We start from the raw sequence: 26,537 nt of genomic DNA, 5'->3' as shown, positions 1-26,537 counted from the left end.
GCCCTCAAAGAAAACTATCGACTATGTATAAATGTATGTATAATCTTTGCTTTTATTAGCCTATTTCGTACTAATATATGTGATTTTTACATTTAATTGTTATATACTGCAGTTAAATCCATCTCTACAAAGAGCACAGTTACAGAACAGTGTGTGTGTACTACTGTACAAGCAGGTTTATAACTGTGAGAGCCATTACTTTTAATTTAGGGTAGTGTAAAAAGCTGGTATTTTGTATCTGTATGACTTTTCAATTACACCAGTAATAATTGCTTAGTTCCTGTGCATAGATTGTATATATTTAAGATGTTATGTTTAATGGTTCTAAGGGATTGTTTGAGATATAATAGTACCCCTCTGAGATTGCTTTATTGCCGCTTTGGTTGTCTTGGCAGAATCAACGTGAGATTGAGAGGGAGTTTGAGAGAGAAAGACAATGAGAAAGTAGCAAACATCAGCACCATGCACTGCATGCTAATGCCTTGACTTTCCTCTGTAACAAGACCATCTCATTAGTAAACCTAACTCTCTAATTTAACCTCATCCCTGATAATGACCAAATGACTTCCATCGTGGGATCCTGCTCACCGCTGTGCTTCCCTAATGGTCACTCTCCTCTGTGATTAAGAGCAAACAGCCTCAGACCCAGGCCATGTAGACTTTTGTCTGTTAGAGCGAAGGTGAGAAGGCGACAAAGGCTAATTGTGGTTTTAAGCAATAGCAAGAGAACTGTATCAGAGTATTTGTGTATTTCCAGCTTTTGGAAACGTTAAGTCCATTTTGAGGTAATTTAAAGAATGTTATTCTTTCTTTTGCATTTGTAGGGGATGTTTTCTGAGACTTTAAGATGTAAAATAAGTATTCACTGTCTCGTGTGTGTGAAGCTCTAGCCCTAAATATCCCATAGATAATTTATTATAGACTGTTCAAATTGCCACCTTATAGGTTTGAGCAAAAATATGCCGTTCTTGGGTGTGTCCCTGTAAATGCCAATGAGCTGATGAAATGCAAACACTGATCGCCATAGTGGTGGTTTGTTGAAATTGAAACTGAATTGTGCTGTCAATTATTTTCTTTCTTTCCCCCTATGCACTAAATGGTGGTGCTGTGGTTGGATTGTGCAATATTATGATAATGGGATGAAATGTGAAAAAGATCAACCCAGGTAAACCATTCTCTGCAAGCATATGAAAAAATAGGTAATTGAAATTTGGCTCCCCTTGTGATGTCAGAAGGGGATAATACCGACCTTTAATCTGCACTCTCCAACGACAGCACTGCCATTTAGTGCAGAGATTAACTCATTTGCATTTAAAAGAACACACCCAAAAAGGCAAAGTTTTGCTCACACCTACAAAGTTGCAATTTTACTATAATAAATTATCTGTGGGGTATTTTAATCTGGAGTTTCACTGTGAACTCTGGGGACACCAAAGACTTATTGTACATTTAAAAAAGTCTTGTGAAATGTCCCCTTTAAAACATTTTAACATTATGAAAAACACAACAATTTTCTGTGCCAAGAGCTTCTGTTTGGGTTGGCTGTGTTAATGTGTCTTTTCTTGGCTCCTGCCTCTCCTGGTGTGCATCCTCCTCTGGTTGATTCTGGCAAAAAGAGAGCGAGAATAAGAGAAGGAGATATTTTATTTATCAAACATACTGTCTGACAATGACTAATAAATCGGTAAAAGCTACAGGTGCTAAGGTGCACTCATAGACACGCACATACACGCACACACATATACTCTAAATGCAAACATTAGTTTAAATTCGCTCACATTGTAGCAGAACAAAACCCATGACATTTCAATTATTATTTAATTCAGTGGAATAAGGCTACATGACTGGCTATCGCAAATATTACACCTAGCATAACATTAGCTGGTTTCACAGCAGCAATGACAGCTGTTTCAAACAAACATAATATAGGGCCTGTGTTTTTATGATAAGGTAAGAAGTTTAACAGTTGGTATATAATGTTTATTTGACTTAAAGCGCACTTAAGAAGGTTTTCCATGTGCTTGTACAGCATAGATATATACACAAGATGTCGCCTTGGGGTTCTGAGCATGCATCAAAACCGCCGCCATCTTGGAACAGGGGTCTTGTGATAGGAAGTAGCTAGGTAAAGCTGCTATCTCCGCCTGTACTTCGAATTCATGGAGGATGTCTGACCATTGGAAAAAAAACGAGAAAATCGCATTCATGACCATTTTTGGTGATTTTTTTTTTTCGTTATTCCTTTGCCTATAATGACGCTGATGCAGGGCTCCTGTTTCAAGATGGCGGCTCCATTTGTTTAATTCGTTACAATGAACTGCCGTAGCCAAGGCGACATCTAGTGTACATATCTATGCTTGTACAGTCTTTACTGCTTGTGGAACGATTAATACATATACGTGTATATGCTGCCCCCATCAGTCAGGGCTCCAGACTAACCTTTTTTTACTAGAAGCACAGTGGCCCCCAACTGAAAATTTTAGTATCTGTTCTCAAGACATCCCTACTGAGGACCCAATTATAGCCCTTAAACATGGAAAAAGTCGGATTTTCTTTATGTCCCCTTTAATATTAAATTGATTTTGGATTCTGATTAGTAAATACTCATGGTTTATGACAAAGCACAGAAATGTTCTCTTCTTTTAAAGTATATTTAACATCACTGCACATAACCCAAAGCTGACTGTTATTTTTGTTGCATTTTTGTCTGATCTCTTTGTACATATTTTATGAGTTGGCCAATTGCTTCATACAAAGTTAATTATGCAAAAACATACAATTATTATAAAAACAATAACGAAACCCCACCCCCAACACCAAAATCACAGGGTCACATCATACAAAAATTTATGAATGTGATCGAAGGAATTAATACAAATTAGCCGCCCTCTGCATAAAATGCTTACGAATTACTAAAGCGTTGTTTTTGTCACGTCATGAACTCCTCTATCTTTCACTAAAAAGCACATTTAATGATTTTGGCTGATATATAGCATCTAGCTAAGCATTTATATCGTTAATAGTTTTAAATATGTGGTGACTGACTGTTTTATTGGAGCAGTGAGGCACATAGTCAAAATACTAACTGTAGTCACGATTCAGCCCAGCCTTTCATACTTTTTTGCTTAATAAATCTGCAATTATATTCTTAAACTTTAATATTCAACAAATGCAAAGGTGAAAATTTCCTCTCTGCTCATTTTCCTAGGCTTACACTTGATCTGTACAATGCATATTTTGCAAGAGCTTTGTGGTTTCCAGACATTTAGACAGACAAGTTTTCATTAGCATTCCTATCATTATCAATGTCCGAGACTTTGATTCATAATTAACCGTTTTCGGATCAAATCAACATTGTTATGTAATTAGGAAAACAAACCCTGGAAACACTTTCTACTTTCTATGAAAAGGGTCCGTGTATCTCTGGTAGCAATATTGGAATTTGTGTAATTTATAGAGCAGACATTTATCAGATTGTACAATCTCTTTGTTTGGCATATTTTTGCTGGCAGGCTCTCTTTGGCGTGTGTGCCAAGAAGTAATGCAAACTGAGACAATCGTAATTAAAGGCAGTGATGTATTAGCATCATTTTGGCTACTGAAACAGATGAATGACCTGTTCTTCTCTGCTGAGTGTCTATCATTCATGTGTTCCCATCTAAAGAGGTGGCCTAGAGAGAATGAATTAAATATAACCAATAGATCTCCCCTAAAGAATTTGCTCCTTACTGTGGGTGTATTTGAGATGGAATCTCCTCCTGATTAATGTCCATTTTGTATTTGACTATTGACTTTATACACTACTCATAATATCAGCTAGTATAATATAACACATTAGGACTCTTTTATTAGATTTGTTTAATGCTGTCTGGCTATTCTTTGTCTGAATTACTTCATGGTACAACATATGTTGTGGGGGTTTGAGTGTAGTGTGATAATATTTTGTTCCGGCTAAACAAAGTGTATTTTTGTTAGGGTAGCTAATATGGTAATGTTTAAGCAACATTAGCTAAATTAACCCAGAGTGAAGTCTATTATTCACCCTTAACCTCCATTATGTTTCCATCAGTTGACTTGTTTTTTGAAGATCAAACTGGAATTGTCTGACACTGTTACCCAGCAAAATTAGGACGCTTTTATAAATGCATATCAATTTAAACCATGCAGGTTAAGTAAGTCTCAGTTTTTTCTCAGGCATTATGCATTTGACACAAGAATATACTGGCTGCTTATGTGTATGAGTGTAAACATGGATTATCCCATGTTCATGGTGAATTATTGCCCTGTCACTTTCCTTTACACCTATCATATTTCATAGTGAAGAGTCACATGTTAAATCACTTTGTTGCCAAACTGTTTGGCACTCTGTGCTTGTACTTTCTGTCAGGAGAATAACTTTGTCCCCTTGAAGTCTGGTAACATGGAACTTGAAATTTGCTCATTCAGATACTTAAGTTTGGAGATGAAAGTACTTAAAATATTTGCATTGAACAAAACCTTGCACATATTGGCTGTAAGCTTCATTTAAAGAGCACGTATTGTCCGATTTACGATTTTAAATTTCCTTAGCTGTGTAAGTGTGTATAAGTACATGTTAATGATATGCAAAAGGGTAAACGATGATGCGAGTTATCGTCTCCAACTTAAATCTTTTTTCTTGGACTACAACAAACAGACGGATTGGAGGCAACGGTTTACTTCCTGGGATTGGTGATGTAGAGAAGACCGACATTATCACAGCTTGTAAGTTAACTCCTGTTAGCATTGCATTGTAAGCGAATCTTTCAAACATGGTAAGGAGCGCCATATTTTCGACTAACGTCAGAGGTATTCAGGCCAATCACAACGTACAGATAAGCTGGCCAATCAGGGACACAGACATGGCCGTAGCTACCATTTAGGACACCAAGGTCATGTCCTCTGTCATTTTTTCTTGAAGTTTAGTTTCATTTTGGTGTAAAATTAGCTGACGAGACAATCCTTGCATCTACGGACCGTTACGTGACACGTATTTGTGGATACCTCTGTCATCTCAAAACGAAAGTTGTCAGCAATAGCGGGGTATTTCCTAAACGAATTAAAGAACGTAACGTGTCTCGCTCGCACATCTCACATAAACTTCAAAACCCACAAATCCATTGTTCAAAACAAAGTTGACGCCATGTGATTTTCTGCCTGTGATCTTAACTAAGTTGTATGGTTAAATACTACTAAATGTAACCTTTTTGTGCCATATGTACACTGTTAACGATTTCCCTGTATTTTTACAGTACGGTACTGGCAGCACGGTTGCCAGTAAGTTACTGTATTTTGGTTTTACAGTACTGTACTGTAATACCATTTTACAGTACACAAACTAGTACTGTATAGTTACAAAGCAGTACTGTACTGTAATTTTACAATATTTTATTACAGTAGTCTATTTTTACAGTAATTTACTGTAATGTCTATATTGACCCATAAATACTATTTATTACTTATTGCAGTTAATACAATAATATTATATAAAATAGCTAGAGATTTAGGTTTAAATCTATAGTTATTAATATGGTAAAAATGCTAAATTAAAACATAATGAATTAAAAGGCAATCCAAGCAATGTATGTATCAAAATTTTATTTAAAAAAACATTTAATTGAAACAAACATATTTAAAACAAGATTTTAAACAATAATAAACATATAATCAAGTAACATAAAATAAAATCAACAAGTATAAACAAGTTTGGAGACCCCTGCTGTAACATATTTAACTCTGGCAAATAGAACACTGTTCCATAGTTTGAAGTTTTCAGTTTAAAGTCCATCATCGACTAAAAGGTAACATTTCACTGTGGTAAAAAGAACACTGGCCCATAGTTTTAAATATTCTACTTAAATTTCATTTAACACTAAAAATAAATGCATTAAACTGTGGCAGACAGACCACAGTGGCCTTTACTTTGAAGTCGTCCATTCGAACTCAATCAGGGACTGCATGAAGCTGTTCACATGGGGGTTAATGGCCACAGCTTTTCTCTGCACCAAGTTCCTTGTCTTTTTGCTTGCTCCTTGTCTGGATGTGCACTTTTTCCCATCTTTGGAATTAATTCTATCCAGAAACCTGTTAGAAATATCATAAACATTAAGTCAACAAATATAAGATAGAAAAAGATTCTTAAAAAACTAAACTCAGCCTTGAATTTACTCCTATTCTGAAACCTTTTACTCTTATTCTACTGTTCCACACCTAATTACATAAAAATACAGAAGATTCACTTACAGCTGAACAAACGCTTTCATCAATGGACAGCATCCACCTGGATCCTGTCATGATTGAATGTCCTGAACAGAAAGTACAATTGTTACTGATTTGGACACAACTTTTTATTCTGAAAACAAAATCTTTTGTCAATAAAGTCCAGGGACACCTCTGCTCAATAAATACAATTATTAAATTAAATTTCTTATAACCAAAGTCTGAATATTTCTGTTTGTATATTTCTACATGGCAAACTAAGACAATTGTGTACATGTTGTGTATGGTCGTGTTACAGTGTTGTGTGTAAATGAGTGAATGAGTGTATACATGGGTATTTAAAGAAACTGTAGTGGTAAAGTGCAAACTTACCGAACATAATGTGCTTGGTGTGTGTCTGGTATCACCCGTTGTGCCTCCACATCTGCCTTAACTCCTGAAAAGTGCAATGACACTCATGTAAACTACAAATAAAAAGTCAGCCACATTCCTGTGTAATTTTGCATGTGACGTGAAAGCATTTAATATTGCAGTCGAAAAAATACATGACTTGTAACTGTACATCATGTACTTGCCTGGTGCCTTTAAAGATGATCCATCTTACCCAATCCAGCTTACAAGCAATGGTAAGACTGTAAAAAAGACAAATGTTACAAAATCTGTTAGCCATAGAAATAAATAGACATTGTGAAGGAAATGGTAAAAGAAAATTTAGTAACACTTTACTATAAGAGTTTATTCCTTAACATTTGGTAATGCCTTAGCTAATATGAACTAACAATGAACAATATATTTTACAACATTAATAATATTTGATAAATGTTCATTGTGCAGAGACAAAGTGATTGATTTAAAAATGTATTAAGTGTTTAAATGTAATATCATGCTATGCTAACAAATAAAACATTACTGTAAGTGTTTAGTCAGTTGTAAAACAAATATATATATATATATATATATATTAGTTGTTATATTATATATTATATCTAAATATCTAAATAAGTCTTTTTTTAATTATAACATCTTGTCTACAGAAAATCTCTGAAAATGTCTCGTTTAGTGCAGAAAATAGCGATTTATAGTGACAAGGTAAAAAGACTGTCCCTTTAATGTTTTACCCGGACCGGCTGCGGTGTAACACGCTATTTCACGCAAAGTTTTTTAACAAGTTAACGTTAGTAGCTAGCTGCTCACTTTAAAGATAAACATGATCGCCTAAATCTGAGCAATCCTGGTGATGCCAGTTTCCTACACGATGTTATAATGGACTATTTTACATCCAGAGATGAAGGATCAGATGACAGAGACGAGAAGACAAAGGTACGTAAATGCGGAGCCCATTCTCTTTTCGTGCATTGATTTGATGTGTTTTGGAAACTTATATACTGCATGCAATGCATCTGAAGTGGTGGAAACAATATGCCATAAAAATGTATTGGACAACTTACTGGGAGTGTAAAACGCTTTAGAGAAGATATTCTCTGCTTTTGCGGATATACCGTAATATAATAACAACAACAATAAGCGCGGCAATCCCTTTCGTTCATCTGATATTAAGATGAGCCCAGGTCTGAATGATATTTGGTCGAAGTTAAAGCTGCGATGAGTTCGATGCATGTATCCAGTTAAATATGAGGTTTCTTGTTTTCACTTCTGTGGAGGAGTTCGGTATGCTGTGTACGGCGTGTCAAGTCCTGTCTGTTTACAACCACAGCCTTACCAAACAGTCAAACTTAATACTTTTCTCTGACGCTAACTGAACGGATGAAACGCCGAGATAAACGACCGTTATGCTGGGACCGCAAGACCGCGCTGGCGGGTTGTCTTTGTCCATTTCGTTAAAAATAGTTTCATTGTCACCACACTTTCATCACAATATAAACTCACCAAAACCCTCATAATTTAGTTAAAACAACCCTATATTCATTAAAAAAGGTGTAAAGCGAGTTAAAGCAGCGGTAGACATCTGTGTGTAACATTAGCTTACTTTCTGAGGGAGATTGAAACTTTGTTGGCGACCGTTTTTCTCTCTCATTGCACGTTTAAAACAATATTGTGACAAACTATTGACAACATTCTTAAACAAAAAATTAAGTTTTCATGAAACAGAAATATTTCAAACTTACCGAACTGCTAGAAATCAATCGTCCTCCTTCAGCTGCAGCCAGGAGTTGTGCTCTCTCTCCCTCTGTGTGATTTGACTCTGGCGCACTTTCTCTGATTATTGCAAGTACACCTGGCACATTACAGCAATGGCTACAGCAAGGTTACATCAAGACCAAAATATACTGTAAAATTTTCCCGCTCAAACAAATTTACCCAGAATGCATTATGAACTGCAGTACTGTACTGTAATGTATACATACAGTATAGTACTGTGGATTTTTACAGTAATGTACTGCTAAATCTACAGCGACATCTAACAGTGTACCCTATTGGAAAATGCAATAAAAAGAAATTAGTTTTGAATACCAAAATATACCTGTGCCAAACGAATTATTTTTTTTATAAGAAAACAAACATTTTATTTTTGAAAAAGATGACACATGTACGGTTTTACATTTTCTCGGCAAAGGGTGACTGCACTTCAGATGATAAAATGTAACAGAGTTTTGATTTATTTTGGATGCTTTTAGTCACCAACATAATTCTCACAGACATTTACATTTGTGCTATACATGAGTTCATTATTATTCTGTAATATGGAAAAAATATAAATAAAGAACGAGTGAGTGAACCCAAACTTTTGACCGGTAGTGTATATCCTACTTGAATGCTGAAATCCAGTGGCTAGCTAATCTGCACTGACAGTTAAGCTTAAATGTTAGATGGATGATGAATGTGTTGTGAAGTGATGGATAGCCTATTACCTTTTAATAAGCGTGGCCTGCAGGTAGTGCTTGTGTGTTAATAAACCTGTTAACTGAACTCTGGCCTGTTGTGAGACATTACATTATTATTATTATTATTATTATGTTAAAAATCAACAGGGGAGACAGGAGAGAAAAGTTAGGCAGTTAAGGAAGAGAACGAGTTAGAAGGCGAAGAGAGGGAAATATTAGGTGAAGGGCCCTCCCAAGACAGTCAAGATGTGGCACTCACTGTGTCCGAAGGCTCAAGCTTTGCAGCCAATGACCCTGCATTATATAAATGCAGAAGCCAGTACTCTGATGAAGAGAGGCAGAGCATTTTTCTTAATCAGAAGCAAATTTATTTGGGGGGGTTGTCCTCTGTATTTAAAAAATCCTGGCTACGGCCTTGGACACAGAGTGAAATCTGGAGCTACAAAAATTTATGGTATGTGGAAAATAATGTGTTTTTTTTAAAACCATAAACCATGCAAACACATTATATTATACTGTACCGAAAACACAAAATAATGTTGGTTTTTAGCAATAAAATAGGTGCACTTTAAAGAGAGAGTTTACCGAAAATTGAACATTGTCATCATTTGTTCAAATGTTGCTCTGAACCGTTTGACTTTTCTTTATTTTTTTATATGTTTTGACAACACGGTTGACGATACCCATTGACTTCCATAGTAGGGGAACAAATACTCTGGAAGTTTCTGGGTATGGTCACTGTGCTTAACATCACATCAAAATATCTTCGTTTATGTTTAACAGAAGAAAGAAACTATATGTACAGAGGAAATTATAGAATTAATTTTTTGGGTGAACTAGCTCCCCAAAAGAAGTATTTTTGTGTAGTATCTGATTACATACGGTCTGTCAAGATAATCAATATGTATTTTTTTAATAATAATGTCAGCAATACATTATAAAAAATACAGTTTTTGCTGTTTTACCTTCATATGTGCTGATTGGTAAAACTGTCAGTCAAATGTGCCACTGGGATCCAGGCCTAACAGAATCCATTTGCAGTGTCGGAAGAAGGGTGAACTGTGGGATTTATCTCTTGTGTATGACGCTATATATAACCACCCAGACTTTGAGTTAATTCCTCTTCAGGCGCCGTCATAACCGATGACCCTCTTTTTTCGGTTATTGTGAAGGAGCTACGCTGGAGTTTATCAGCTTTCAATTTGCCGTGTTTGAGCTCTAGGGGTCACAGTGCAGTCACACAACTCTCTCTGGGTTTACGGCTTTTTAATCAACTTCTACAACCGCTTCTATCTATGTGCTGTTGGCCTGAGGGTGCCGATGAGTGGAAGTGTATAGTACTGTATCTTTTACTGAGTAAGGAAAATCGGTCTCAGTGATATCTACATTCAATTAAATGCTATGTGATCCTTCAGCTTTAACCATTAAAGTCCTTGCTGAATCTGTACGACAAAGAAAATATATGTAGCATGATCTATAGGTAGTTTAGTGATGAAGCATATCACTAACAAAGTTGCTCTAAGATCTTTTAAGTTTGCCATAATAAGCATTTGTTTTCTAAATGTTACACTTTAAACTTTTAGTTGCACTTTGAGAAAACTCAAGTTTAATTTTCAACCACGGGTGTGTTTTTAAAAGCTGAACATTTTAACTTAAAAGTGCAAGTTCAAGCAAAAAACCAAAGGCGCCATTAATAACGCAGGAGAAAAGAGGAAGTGTCAGCACTGAGCCTTGCACAACTTCTCACACTCAAATCGATATAAGCTGTTACAATTTCACAGTTGGTCATGCTTCACTGTTTGACACTTGCTCCTTTAGTGCAGGTTGGGAGAGTTTCTGAATGTGTGAGTCAGGGCAGAAAGAAAGTGGCAGGGAGAGGTCTGTCGCCAAGCGGGAGCTCATATTGACACCTTCAATGCACGGCTCCACTTGGCATGCAGTCGACGGTGTCCACAGCAGAGTAGCTGCAAATGAGTCCAGTCTATCTCTTGGTTCCCCAGGCGGCAAAACAACCTCTTCCGTCACCTCCATCATAGCATCTTGGAGACCCTCAAGGCAGTGATATACAAACTTTAACTTTGCCTGGCCAAATAGGGGGCATCATGTATAATTTAATGGATCATGTATACAAATGCCCTCTTCAGCAAGTTGTTAGGCTGAGTATTGGTGGAGTACTTCAGTGTCAAATGTCTGGTTGCTTGTGAAGAGCTCAGAATATATTTCACTATTATTAGCATAAACCGTTTTAGGAGATCTAGTGTGTTTCCTTTAATGGTTTGTTAAGGCAATAGTTCACCCAACAATGAAGATTCTGTCATGATTTTAAAATCCTGTCCGATTATAAAGTCTGATTACAGCACACACATATGAAGACTCTTCACTCTTCTTTTAAATCTTAAACATGCTTGCACTACAAGATTTTAAAATCACAGTGCATCACACACTACTGCATATTATTAAGATTATTGCACCAGAGGGAGCGCTTCACATCACCTCATAGTAAAGCGGATGTAAACAAGTGGAAATTGTACATGTTTTTTTATTATTTTTTTATGTTAACATTTGCTAGCTAATACACTAGCAGCGTTCTTCGCCCACCTGGTATGTTTAAAACTGAGGCGATTTCTCTTAAAGAGCACCTATTTCATTGCATTTGGTATAATGCAATGTGTTCATGTGGTTTATGGTTAAAAACACACATTATTTTCCACCTACCATACATTTTTGTAGCTCCAGATTTCACTCTCTTCCTGAAACGCACGGATTTGAAAAGCTCTCTGTCCCTGATTGGCCAGCTAATCTGTACGTTGTAATTGGCCTGAATACCTCTGACGTCAGCTGGAAATATGACGCTCCTTACCACGTTTGAAAGATTCGGTCACAATGCAATGCTTACAGGAGTTAACTTACAAGCTGTGAGTCCAAGCGTGAGGAATCATGATCGGTCTTGTCTACATCACCAATACCAGTGAGTAAACTGTTGCCTACAATCCATGTGTTTGTTGTAGTCCAAGAAAAGAGATTTACATTGGAGAAGATAACTCGCATCATCGTTAAAGGACAAGTTCGGTATTTTAGACTTAAAGCCCTGTTTTCAGATTGTTTATGGTCAAATAGAATGGTTTTGACTGAAATTTCGACATTTTCGGCTGCCCTGAGAATTTTCGCGTGTTTGTGTTTCAGCTCAGACCTCTACAATGGGTTTAATGGTGCACTGGAACAATCCTTCCTAAAATGCATTAAACTTTCGTTTACAAAGACGTGAAACTCACCGAGTGGTCAGGGGTGTTCACTGATATGCTCACACAAAAATCGCTGCAAAAGATGCTTTCCAACAGCTGTTTTAGACTTCGTTGTTAACTTGTGGACCTATTTCCCCAAACGCCTCACACCCGTACATTCTTCCACTTAGAGCTTGAATAATAAACACTCCAGCCCAGGTGGTGGCGCTAATCCGCCTTTGCCAATTGCAAGAATAGAAACAAAGTTCCCGTCGCGGAGTAATACCGTACCTCACAGGACGTCTAATACAGTCAATGGAGTTGGTAAAAACTACGATAAAACCTGTTGGAATGCGTCTTTTGCAGCGATTTTTGTGTGAGCATACCAGTGAACACCCCTGACCACTCGGTGAGTTTCACGTCTTTGTAAACGAAAGTTTAATGCATTTTAGGAAGGATTGTTCCAGTGCACCATTAAACCCATTGTAGAGGTCTGAGCTGAAACACAAACACGCGAAAATTCTCAGGGCAGCTGAAAATGTCGAAATTTCAGTCAAAACCATTCTATTTGACCATAAACAATCTGAAAACAGGGCTTTAAGTCTAAAATACCGAACTTGTCCTTAAACTTTAGGGTATGTACCTTTTGCATATCGTTAACATGTACTAACACACACCTACAGATCAAGTACAATGGAATTCAATACCATCCTTTGTGTGCTTAACATCATTTATCAAAATATTAAAATAATATTTGTTTTCCTACTATGGAAGTCAATGGTTACAATCAGCTTTCTGCTTATTCCATCATTTTTCAAAATATACTTTTGTGTTTATCAGAAAAAATAAATTCATACGGGTTTAGAACAACATGAGGATAGGATTTTATAGGTTATATTGACCTCTCATGGCTGGATCATCAGGTTCTGATGGTTGACTGGCTACCCTGCAGTACGGCACCTTGATAATCTGTCACTAATGTTGCACCAGCCCATCGGCTGTTTACCCCACATTTTGCCCAAGTTATTCAGCAACCCATCTATCAGCAGGGTAAGATGTTGTTCACCCTGGGGAGTGGGCTGAAGATTTACTGCTACACTCTGATACATGACAACTGTGTGAATGTGTGTGTGTGTGTGTGTGTGTGTGTCCAGTTATTCGTAGGAGTTTTTTTTTTTTTAGATCATGGTAAAAAAAACAGGGATAAACAAAAGTTCTTAAAGATATTACAGTGTGGCTGTTCCTAAATATGCGTTCTTCAGCGATCTTGCGTCCTTGTGTTCTCTCTCTACGTCATCATTTATCGTCAAAGTTTAATTCCAATTCTCAAGAACGCAAGTACAGGATGCCAGAAAATACCTGTATGTGTTCTTGATATCAAGGATGCATCGAGTGCAGACTTGCATGCTGAAATTGCTTTACGCTAGAGCTGCACGATTCTGTATGAAATGAGAACCACGATTCTTTTCCTTAAAATAAAGATCACGATTCTCTCTCGATTCTCAATAACTTTTTTATTTTAAAGACTTGCAACCCCTAAACATTAGGTTAACCTTAGTTTTTACAGGTGTAAAGAATTATGCTTCTAAAAGTTTCAGTTAAGTATAGATAATCTTTAAATTCAGTTAATGTTAATTGTAGAGTGTTTATGTATTCATTTTATTTAAATAAAAATAAAAATAAATAAATTTTAAGTAGCCTAAATAAAAAAAATGGTGGAATTTGCTGCCACATTGATTGACATTAACCTTATGGTAATGAGCTATGATGCAGTTTGGCGGCAACCAAATGGAAGGCGGAAACGGTCGGCGCCAATTAATCGGAAAGCCTCCACATGAGAGGATTCCAGAGAATACATTTGAGCATCAGAGCGTCCACTACACTTGGTTTAATAAATAAATCTACATGCCCGCCTAATCTTCACGCCCACTAGAACATTTGGGCCAAATACAGAAAATGTAATGTAAGTGGTCAAGTGCAAAGACAGCAAGTGTGGTTATTTGGACGCAGCCAATGTTTCCCCCTGCAGTAAAAACACTTTCAGAAGGGATAAGATACCAAATAAGATTTTCTTTTTGATACTAAAACAACGTCAAGGTTCTTGTCAGAAATACTTGCACATTGCTTTGCCTCACTCATTCTCTTTAGTTTTTGATTGTTTCTGTCTAATTTCTTGGCGAAAGCATCCGCTGTACTGGTGGAGCAAACACGAGCACATCTGGTTTGCGCATAATAAATGAGACATCAAGACGTCATCACGGCCGCTGATAGTGATTGTGTGTTGTCGCGAGAACTGACGAGACTGCATCTTTTCTTTTTGAAAATATAATTACCCGAATCGTAGAAATGCTGGATTAAGAATCGAGGGTTGAATCGAGATCACAATCTTTTAACGATTAATCGCACAGCTCTACTTTACGCCCCAAAAGTTATTACAAAACAATGGCAGAGGTCAGGTGACCAACAGGAAGATTGCACACATCTCAATTCTCACAGGTGCATTCTGTGTTCTCGCGACCTTCTGAGTTCATTCTTCCAAGGTCGCCTGGCAAGACTGATCTTCATGAGAACACAAGTCTGTTCTTTGCAATCTTGGAATTGAGAAACAGTCTGTGTATAGCTTTAGGATATTTTGGATAGTTTATCAGAGTATAATACAGAATAGGTCAGAAACTACTGTAACAGTACAAATGACCTCCCTTAAAGTGATAGTTCAACCATCATTTATTCACTCTTATGTTGTTACAAATCTGTATACATTTCTTTGTTCTAATGAATACGAAGAAAGATATTTTGAGGAATAAAAGAGGTTACCAATTTTGACTGTACAACTGTTCATAAACAACATTTATTTCCATAGTATTCTGTTTTCTACTTTCTTTTTCTACTGTGGAAGTGAATGGGACTTCTAAATGGTTTGGTTACAAACATTCCTCAAAATATCCTCCTTGGTGGTAATCAGAACAAAGGAATGTATACAGGTTTGTAACAACATAAGAGTGAATAAATTATGGGTGAACTATCACTTTAAGAATGTATAGACTTGCAGAAAAGCAGCCAAGGATATTTTCTATACAGCAAGTCATTTATCTTGTAGTATAATACCAACAAGGGTGTTTTTCATTGCGGGGAGGCTCCAGATATAATAAATGACTCGATCCAGTGCCAATCCAGGTTGTTTTGTCCTCCTATGGGATTTTGAATGCTAAATAAAGTTAAGATCTCTTCAATCATATTCAGACTGAAGCATTTCTTTTTACTTCCTGTGGCCAGAAAACAGTGGAACTCTGAATCAGCCATGCTGAGATCAATAGAGAGGCGGGAGGAGAAAATTACTTCCCTCTCCTGCTAGCACGTAGATTGGCTTTTCACATCTTCATTTGGAGCTGTGCAGTTTGGTTTCAATGGGTGTCAGCATTGGCAGGCGACACAGCATCTGATTCCTGTGGATAAATGGCACATTTTAACAGGAGTAATTTCTGTTGGAGAAGGCAGGATGAACTAAATGTATAGTCGTAGGCCATTGTGGATGTGTACATATTTGTCAATATGTGTGTTTTCTAAGAATCAAACCCACAAACTTTTGACCTGCTACCAACAGTGCTCTACCAACAAAGCTACAGGCACACCTAATGCTGGGTACACACCAAAACATAATCTGGCTGATTTTGGGCTAATTTCCCCCCCTTCCGACAATACTAGCTATGTCCCGATTATCTTGATGTTTTTACAGATTATCTCTATCAGATTTTCCCTTTGTGTGAGGTGTGTTAAAAGTGTCAGAACCTGATCGTAAGAACGTCGGAGTCACCCCATTTGCAAATTGTAAATATTAATCAGAAATCCTGATATGTGGGGGGAACCCCGAGGACAAACGTGCACACACTGTTGAGATTGTCACGTGAAACGAAACAATATCCAATCAGAAGGGAGATGATGGAAACAGTCATGGCCCAGCACAAAGTGAAGTTGATGTAGAGTCTCTTTTTCCTTGAATTTTCTGTGAAAATCATTTCAAACACTATCATTGAAATTTATTCCTGCATATCGTCCGCCATGCTTATTGTGAAGTCTCGCAAGTCTCGTCTTTGACACATCCTGGCACACCACACTATAGGAGCAACACGGTTAAATCTAGGATTTTTTATCCTCGTGTGTTTGGTTTATCACATTTTGAAAATCTTATAAGATGTAAAAAATATTTTGGTGTGTACACAGCATAAAACCCCTTTCACACATTGCGTCGATCCCATTATATTGCCAGATTGCCTCTTGTGTGAATGCATGTCCTGAAATTGATCCTAGGATTGTTTCCAGGATGAGGACCAGTAACATTGCTGTAGCATTCTTGGAACGTGTCCTGTGTGAACAAAAGCAGGAACAATGCCGTAAGGGATGTGTTGTAGTGAGGACACAAGTGTCGCAACAACGTTGTTATCTTTCAGCTCTTTGACACTTGAAAAATAGTCTGCAAACTGAAATGAAGCAGACATTAGGGAGCTCCTCACACTGATTTGTACATGCTGAGCTAGTTTATGGTTTCTTGAGATATATCACAAATAATATAGATGTGTGGAATTTTTTTTTTCTAAGTGCATGTCTTTACAGGATGTGTGTAATGCACCCACATATTCCAGAAAATCACTGGCAGTGTAAATATACTTAAATCAAACATTCCCGGGACATATTGCAGACACATTATGTATTTTTCCATAATCTATGTGTGAAAAGGGCTTAATAGTGTGCCATGTCTGAAACCAAAAAAAACTGCATCCTGCTAGCCATTTCCTGGCTGTTTCCATCTATCCTTTATAGCTAAGATAGGTTGAATGTGACACATTCAGAAAAGTCTGCTGTTGGTTATCTTGGCATGCTACAGCTGGCCTTTCTCCAGGGGAAATTTTGCAATCCATATCTCAAATGAATTTACCTCACTTGGTATAGGCTGCAGGTAGTGGTTGGTTCATGTTGTGTGAATACTATTCAGAGCTGTTGGACCCTCTGCTTTCTTGACAGCAGCCCTTCTGGGACCAGTGTATATACCACCAGCAAAGCACTGAGATGGCAGTGCGTCTGGTGAGAATTCGAAAGACCTGCTGTTAAACATAATTTATTGCCATGATAATTAAATTTTAATGTCAGCCCTGCACTAATTGTCCCCAGAGTTTTGGCCGAAGGAATCATTAATGAACAAAAGAGCATCCAAATACACACAAGCAAAACATAAGGATTTGACATTCAGAGCTTTTATAGCTTTGATCTCAAAAAGCATTGATGAGCACTCTATTAAAAAAGAATTTCAGTGTCTCAGAGGCTCTGACCTCAATTTCCGTAAGACGCAACGATAAGTGGGTTAAAGCACAGACTTTCCCAGATCAGCTCAGCTCTGGATAAACCCAAACTAATGAAACCCAAAGGATCATTTTCCCCTATAGATTTCCCATTGTGTAAGGTTTTGCTGAATGTAAGATGTTTCTGGTTGAACACCATACTGTATGCCTTATCCTGCAGATAGTAGGTTAAATTAAGGATACATCCACTCTTCTGGGCCCATATGAATAATTTGACTGAAATGACTCTCACTGGTATATGTTTCCAAGGATTTTATTCCTTGTTGAGTCCTTATACATCTTAGTCTGAGAAGCTCCTCTATTGTTCATAATGGAACAACAGTCTAAATGACTGACCCAGCAGTAGTTTAGAGGCATGTAAAATGTTTTAGGTGAATAAGAAAGACAAAGCATCCTGATAAGTTCTCTTTGCTCAACAAATTGTAATATTTGTAATGCTTATTACAGAGTTTCAATATGAAATTAATAGAGCAAATCTTTGTTTACCTCCAAAACGATTTTGCAGATATTTGTCAATGGCGTTGCAAGGAAGGGGGCTTCAGGACCCTTGATGTGTTGTCCCATGATCTTTATTAAAAAAGGTTGAAATAAAAACGTATGACTTAGACTTTTGTCACTTTTTGCGTGGTATGCCTAGGCTTGGCGAGCCGCAGCTCTGCTTGCTTTTCCACTGCAGTTTAGTACCGCTTAAAAGTTTGACATCATTGTAAACTCGATACTGACAAATGCATACAAACAAACACAACACAGGAGCAAATGAGCATATCCATGAAACGGTGGTCTTGATTCTTGGCATGTGAATGTTTTTTACCACTTAAAGGGAAATTGGGCACTTGTACAACAAAGCACAAATGATCACATCAGGGCTGCATTCAGCCCGACAAAACGTTGCACAACGTTTATTAAACAGAAACATTGATGCGTTGAACACCCTGTTGTGATGCTGCAAGAGTTGCAACTACGGTAGCTGAGAGGCCATGCTTTGTGTTCTTTTTTTAAATGTTTCTGGAGCCTGATGAAATCATTATAAATACGTATTTAATACTGTAACATACGCTCAATGTTATTGTCCCTGCCCTTGCCGTCCAGAATGAAAGGGAACATTTCAACTTGAACCCATTGTGCGAGCTGTCTCTTTAGTACCACGTGGTTTATTTACATGTTACTGCTGATTGGACTGCAGTTCTGACACACCTACCAAACAAGAGAAAACGTATCTCAAACCCTGTTGCACATCGGGCAAGAAAAATTACTTTCTTACTTTGTATTTTTGTCTTGTTTTCAGTACAAATATCTACAAATTCTTAAATCAAGATGTATTTTTGATAAGCAAATGACCTAAGAAAATAAATTTAAGTGAATTTGTGCTTAAAAAAAGCAAAAAATCTGTGGGGTGAGAAAGAAATCTACAAATAATTTTACGTTTTTCTTAAATGCTTAAATTAAGAAAAAAATTCACCCCATTGGCAGATATTTTCGCTTGTTTTAAGCACAGATTCACTTAAATTTGATATATTTTGTTTAAAAACTAAACTTATTTTCTTAGGTCATTTTGCTCATCAAGAAAAAACAATTTTTTAAGAATTTTGAGATATTTGTACTAAAAAGAAGACAAAAATGCTAAGCAAAAGTCTTTTTTACAGTGTACATTTAGAATTGATGCTGATAGTGCCGATTCTCTCTGACCAATCACTGATCTGCAGTGTTTCTACATCTTATTTTAGTATTGGTACAAACTGAGGTGGTATTAAAAAAGTTCCAGGTACTGTCACTCTTGAAACAAATGGTGCTAAATAGCACTAAAGGTGGTCCTTGGCTCCTAATCATAGAGGAACCATTTTAAGTGCTATATAGCACCTATGAAGAACCACACGGGGGTCATATAGCACCACTGTAGCACCACATATGGTTCTACATAGCACTATATGGTTCTACACTGGTGCTACACAGGTACTTCATCAGTGCTATATGGCACTTAAAATGGTTCTTCTATGATTACGAGCCAAGAACCACTTTTAGTGCTATTTAGCACCGTTTGTTTCTAGAGTGTACACAGTGGAAAACCAAACCCCAAAAGTGAGCTGCTCCAAGCCGTATCGAGCTATACTATGCAATGGAAAAGCAACTTTAGTTCACTCATTCATTGCTCTTTCAATAAAATGACATAGGTTTCTATACACATATGCTGTTGCAGGACACATTATGCCTTGTAAATCCTGTCTTTGATTGTGCTTGATTGTGTTGTGTACATATTGTGTATAGCACAGATTCAAAGACTTTTGCAAACGATTTGTGACACTGTGACAGCCAGCATTTGTGTAAAGCATATATTTAGTCACCATCAAGCTTGATTTACTGATCGAAAATGGGTGCACTTGTGCACAAGACCTATCCTAGTTTTTGTGTTGGGTGGTAAAGATTCCTCACTATAAACTTGGAGTTATTGCTCTAGACCCCTGTGCCTTACCTGCTACAGTAACATTCTTCTAAAATAAACCACCAGGGCTATAAAAGCAGGCAACAGTTAAGCCACTTTACAGTGGCAGCATGCAGTGCCTGTAAATCTAGCAGCAGTCATTATGTCTCTGAGCCTGCTGCGACTGCATCAAATGAAAGATTTATACTGTGATAATGACAACTTTGGATTGGATTTTTATAATAGTTGACTTTAGCCCACGTAGCTCCACTTTAGAGTCTGACATCATAGGCCTACAGGTGGTCTCATTCATGAGACCCCTATACCATATTGTCAAAAGGTAGCAATCAAAACGTCTTTTAAAATGTATTTTTCTAATGCCATAATAATGTCTTAAACTTTCGTGTTTTAGCCAGAACATTTCTTAGTGATTTTGTTAATTTTTGGAATGAGTGTGTGTGTGTTAATAGCTATGATGTGAGAATATTTAATTTTGTACATGATAATACATGATTTTGGCCAAGAATATAAATGTCGAGTTGTTATAAGTAAGTGTATGATGGGTATCATTTTGGTATCTCTTAGTTTATCTAGCTGGATGATGACAAACATATTTTGAATGTGAAATCTCACAATGTATGATGCTCCACAACTGGAAATCAAGCGTGCAGGGTCAAGGAAAAATTGCAATGCTGAAGAAACCTAGCAAACCTGTATGTGTGTGTCATAATAGATCTCCAACAATGCTAATTTAATAATTATACATCAGAACATGCATTCTTTGCCATGATAATTCAATCAAACGTGCAATGTTTATAAACATTTATATTTGCTGTACCTATTTTCAGACTGGTTAAGTCAAGAGAAAATTTTTCTTAAGGCGGTTTTAATGCAAATGCCCATTAGATGTGAGAATTTCACGAGTGGTGGTTAAATACCTACTGTAAGTGAATAAATGTGACATTTCTTGTAATTTAGAGTAAAGTGTTTAGCAACACCACTATCTTTTATTCCTCATTCGTCTGGAAAGCAGATGTACATATAAAGTTATATATTAAAAATTAGATGCGCTAATGTGATAAGTGAGACCTGTTACGTTATTTTTTTGATAAGCGGATTCCAACACGCTAAGAAATGTCCAGTTTGCGGGCTAGATGGGATCATTTAGAAACCAAAAACACAAAACAAAATGTAATTGATGTTGCATAAATGAATGCAATTAAAAACAATATTAGTTAAATGTTTTATTTTTTCAGAATTAATCTGCTCCTAACAGAAAGCCTTTGAAAAGGCTGCTGTCAGCACTGCAAGGGACGTTCAGAGAGAAAATAACAAGGGAGGAAACTACAATGCCAGTTTCCATCATTCTCATGCCCTGATTAATTAGTTTGAAGTTATCCATGAAAGTAAGACACTGATAAGGCAAAAAACAAATTAAAGCCTATTACAACTCTCTTGCTCATAGCATACAGACTCAAATTTTAGATGAGCTTAAAGGAAAACACGACCGTTTTTCAATATTTTACTATGTTCTTACCTCAACTTTGGCAAATTAATATATAACTACTTTTTGGCAATGTGTGCACTTCATCTTTGCACAGCGTGTCGTGACTGTGTTAGCATTTAGCCTAGCCCCATTCATTCTAGGGGTGTCATGATTCTTCAAAACAAAAAAAAAGATTCTTCAAATCCTCGATTCGATTACATTTTCGATTCTAAGGTCACGGTTTGATTCGGTTCTCGTTTTTAATTTTTTTAAAGAACAGGTTGCTAAGCAATTTTTAGACAAGACTTTTATGAAATATAATATCTGACCTTGAACCCGGAGATACCCTGCCATTTTAGTCGTGCTGCCAGTGGGAAAAATGATACACGCACATACCTGATAAAACGAAACTTCCTGTCAGATGAACATTTTTTGGGTTTTTCCCTCCTAGGACTTTTTTTTACTTCCCCGGCTAAGCCTGGGGTTTTTTTCTCCTAGGGGGTTTCTCTTAAGGGGCTTAACTTAGCACCCTCTTCTTTACGTTACATTAGTAATACGCACGCTTACAATGATGATTCATAGCCGCAGCAAATTTAGCTGCTTGTGCTATCGTGTATTATGTTGTGCTATCCGTCGATTTTCTGTGCTTTCCACTGCTTCTATTAATGTAAAGCTGCTTTGAAACAATCACCAATTGTGAAAAGAGATGTTACCCACAAAAATGTGTTTTTAATATTCGTAGGGGAATAAAACCAACCATCTTCCCGGAATTCATGTATTTGAGGTCGCTAATTATTATGATGTGAATTGAATAGAAAAGTATGATTGAGGAACAAGCTTTAATGAAACCATGCCCCAAAACCCAATGTCAGTGAAGCGAAAGCAAGTCATACATTATGCATATAAATGAGATCATATGAATATATACAAATTAACCACCTCATAAAATATGTACACTTAAAAAAAAAGTTGGTTCAGCTTCAAAAATAAATTTACCTAGTTGCCTTAATTTTGAGTTAATTCAACTTAAAAATAATAGTTAACACAATACATTTACCTTATTTTTTGTTAACTCAAATTCAAGTTAAAAAATATAAGGCAAGCATGTAACCAACAAACCTTTTTACAGTGTACGAGTCGCCATAAGGATGTGATGAATAAAGCAGTGTTATATACAGATAATGTTCCCAAATACTTTTGGTACTATATTTTTTCTGATTTTATCCAATCAGTAAACACTTGACTGTGTTGTAAATGAAAGGGGTACACTTTCGTTATTATAAAACAGAGCTCTGTCAACATCACGGAAAAGCAGCTGAAGTGGCAGAGGTTGGTTGTACTTGTTGTCTTTACCCTGCCTCTATTCTAGTTATTTTCTGTCCGCTGTGTACCAGTATCAATATTTGAACGTGATACATCGTTTCCTCCAATTGTGATTTTGTGTAAATACATTCATGCTTTCCCTCTGTAGCATTAGATAGCCTGCGTAAACATGTTATTTTTGACGCATTGTAGCAGCTTCTATCCTGGGCAGAATTGCTGTAGATAGGCAAATGTATTCATAAGATAATTGGCTCATCGCGACCTCCCACCACCACCACCACGGGTTCAGCAGCAATGTCCATGTAAACAAGTTTATCATATCCTTTTCATACAGATGAACCGTCATCACGCTCTTTCACTGGCTTTTTCCACTTGAAAACATCAAGGTCGCAGCCATTACAAATCCACTAGCACTCAGTTTCTGAAAATGTTACAATCATTGGAAGCGTACAAAACACAAGACCCTCAAACTCATCTTATTGTCAGGCCTTGCTTTTACTGCATCTCAGTCAATGCGATACTCCTTTTGTCACACCATCACCTTCTAACCTCATAGAAAATGTTTTTCTATAAATACCCTGACAGCTGTCTGGTGCTTTTAATGAAGAATTGATCAGGTTGGGATTACCTTACAGGGTCTCTTTAGATTCCCACCTGAGCCATTCATAGCTACATTTACCTGTAGTGAATTGATGTTGATCGGTAGAAGCCACTGAAAGGTAACTGCAATATTTATCATACAGAAAGTTCTCTGTGTTTCCTTTTTTATATCTGGACTGCTGTCACTGAGTACTGAGTAGAGCCAATAGGCCACAATCATGGACCCGGCTTTCTTTTGTCACCCTAATTTGTCTTTGAATTGCGGATGTTCTTTCGTAATTTTTACCGGCTGCCTTTCTTATGAGTTTTTGAAAGAAAAATGTCAAGCGAGATTGATTTGTTACTAGTGGACATGACATAACCCGGTTCCTCTATAGATATATCGAGAAAGCTTTCAAAAACTTCACCACACCATTGGACTTTGCTGTCACAGCGGTAATTGACTGTCAATTGCAAACTCGAATACACCACAGTAGTGTGCGGGGCAGATGACAAATTTGTGCCTCTTAGAGACCTTGTTACTACAGTCGCCTTTGGTGGCAAAATGTCATGGTTCAAGTGCTTTGTCTCTCTCTCTCTCTCTCTCTCTCTCTCTCTCTCTTTCTCTCTCTCTCTCTCTCTCTCTGTATGCTGGAATTAATACTTTTCGTTTGGTTCAGTCACCTTTCGAAGGTTAATTACTTGGCTGGATTATAAACGTGGTGAAGAAGGTGATCTCCCCATCTCCCCAAATCAAGAACTATGTCTGCTTTATTGAGTAATCCTATTAGATCATATTAACTTTTACATCACTTATGTTCATGCAATGGTTCACATTTGTATTGATTTGTCAGAAAATGAAACAAATCTTACAGATCGAAATCCTACAGATCAGCCCAATTGGAAGGGTTAAAGAAAACTGATACTTACTCTTCAACAATGTCACTGAAGGGAACATTGGCGTTGTTAGAAGTAGGCCTAACACTGAAGTACAATGTTAGAAGTAGTTGTTAGAAATAATGAAATGGAGGATTGAAAGGGCCAAAGATAGATATATCATTACAAGAGCATGGCAAAGAAAGAGGCACAGCCTCATTATAGTGTCTGGGAGACTGCTATACAATTTTGCTTCTGTGGAAAGGTCCTTCTTTTAATGACTAGGTTCTGTGATGTTACCTTTAGACAAGATTTTGGGCCTGGAGAGAGCTAATAGGTTGAGAACAATGAGAGAGGCTCTTTTCACAGAGTGTTTTTCATGTTTGAAATTAAATAAACAGTGCTGTGCAGAAATCATAAGTTTTTTATTTTATTTCTTGACATTTTATGGACTTCAGGGAACAGTTCAGCAAAACTTAAAAATTACCTCATAATTTACTCATCTTAAAGTCGCCAGGGATGAAATGGAAGAAGCGATTGTCTAATTTTCCCAGGGTGAGACATCCGAGTGAAACGGCTTCTGAAATGAAAAAAGGTAGGGCTGGACTTTAATTTATCGAGAATGGATTGGATCGTTTGAAGTTGGGTCATGATGCTAATTGCTAATCGCTGCAATCTTTGCCCACATGCCATACCATCTGGAAATATAGAGAGATAATTTCGAGGAGTGGAGGAGATTTGCATATTTTTTATTAAAGATTATAAGGGGGCATGAATAAAAAAAAATAATGAAGCTCACAGATAAGTAGTCATTTGTAAAAAAAATAAAATATCAAAATATTCCAAAACAATTTACAGTTTTTCATTTTTATTTCATTTCCACTTTAATGGCATCCATATATGATTTATGATTTATGAATATGATGGATTAATATGTCTTTTGAAGTGAAACAATATGTTTGTGAAAAAAGATTTGTATTTTGTGGATATTTAGCGATGGATACATCTAGATAAAAATGGCAAAACACAATAAAAGTACACATTTCAGATTTTTTTTTTTTTTGAAGAATGTATCCCTTAGATTCGTTTATGCATTATAGGCCTAATGGTATTTCATACATTCTGACTTATTAACACAGTTGAGTTGGATTCCTATGCTAGACATGGGGAAAGGTTCAAAGAACCATTTGGGTGTATGACAGAGTTCTTTGCTGAATGCACTTCGTCAGGGCTCATACAAGTTTCTGAAAGTTTATTTCAACGATTGACATAACGAGTGCTAAAAGTACAGTGGAAGTCCTTCACTCGGCACCAAATGCACTTTACCTGGAATAGCGCATGAACACACCAACCAAAAGCTGACACAAAGTCAATGTCATCAAAGAAGTGTGTTGATGTTGTTGTTTGAATGAAAAAAATTACGCTTGTTCAGGTTCCCAATGAACCCAGCATTATGGGAAAAATTGATGTAGTTTGTTAATCTGGGGTAGCAGTGGAGTTGTGCAAGTGTGTTTAATGCTGAATTTTGTTGAAACGGGGCAGTCCCAATTATAAAATAACTGGGTAATGAGTCGCAGGCGCTAAGTAAAACAGATCAAATGTCTGTTTTGTTGGCAATCGGGCCATAAGTGCATATAATGTAATCGACATGAACATGTGAATCATAAATTATCCAGAGATAGTGGGATAATGTTGTGTGTGTACCTGGTAATAATCACGTTGTGGGGACCAATTGTCCTCAGAAAGAAAAGAATACGTGTATTTTTGTGACCTTGTGGGGACATTTTGATGTCCCCATAAGGAAACAAGCTTATAAATAAAAGAAAATTATGTTTCTTGAAAATGTGAAGTAGGATAAAGGTTTCTGTGATGGTTGGGGTTAGGGAATGGGGTAGGTAAGGGGAATAGAATATACAGTTTGTATGGTATAAAATGCATTACGTCTATGGAATGTCCCCACAAAACATGGAAACCAGAATGTGTGTGTGTGTGTGTGTGTGTGTGTGTGTGTTGCTTGCTCGTGACTGGCTCTGCCCGTGGTACGCCTCCAGGAGCTCAGCTTTTTTCAGAAAGTAGCGGTACAGTTCTCTATAAATCTGATACAACTAAAGACTCTTTGGAGATAAACTATATTGCCATAAGTTTTGGGACACCCCTCCAAATCATTGAATTCAGGTGTTCCAATCACTTCCAGTGAAAGGAACT

General features: G+C 36.9%; 1 long non-coding RNA gene across 1 annotated transcript; it reads right to left on the bottom strand.

Annotated features, from left to right (window-relative positions):
* Positions 1 to 6,186: 6,186 nt before the first annotated feature.
* On the bottom strand, positions 6,187 to 7,048 carry LOC135738635 (uncharacterized). Its single transcript, XR_010528727.2, has 3 exons — positions 6,813 to 7,048; positions 6,610 to 6,673; positions 6,187 to 6,323 (listed from the first exon to the last, which is right to left on the bottom strand). It is a non-coding gene; the product is annotated as an uncharacterized lncRNA (long non-coding RNA).
* Between the last annotated feature and the right edge of the window lie 19,489 nt (positions 7,049 to 26,537).

The sequence above is a fragment of the Paramisgurnus dabryanus genome, chromosome 12 (genome assembly GCF_030506205.2).
Source record: "Paramisgurnus dabryanus chromosome 12, PD_genome_1.1, whole genome shotgun sequence".
Classification (NCBI taxonomy): domain Eukaryota; kingdom Metazoa; phylum Chordata; class Actinopteri; order Cypriniformes; family Cobitidae; genus Paramisgurnus; species Paramisgurnus dabryanus.
Note: the sequence above shows the minus strand (reverse complement) of the source record. Positions and strands in the feature narration are given on the sequence as shown.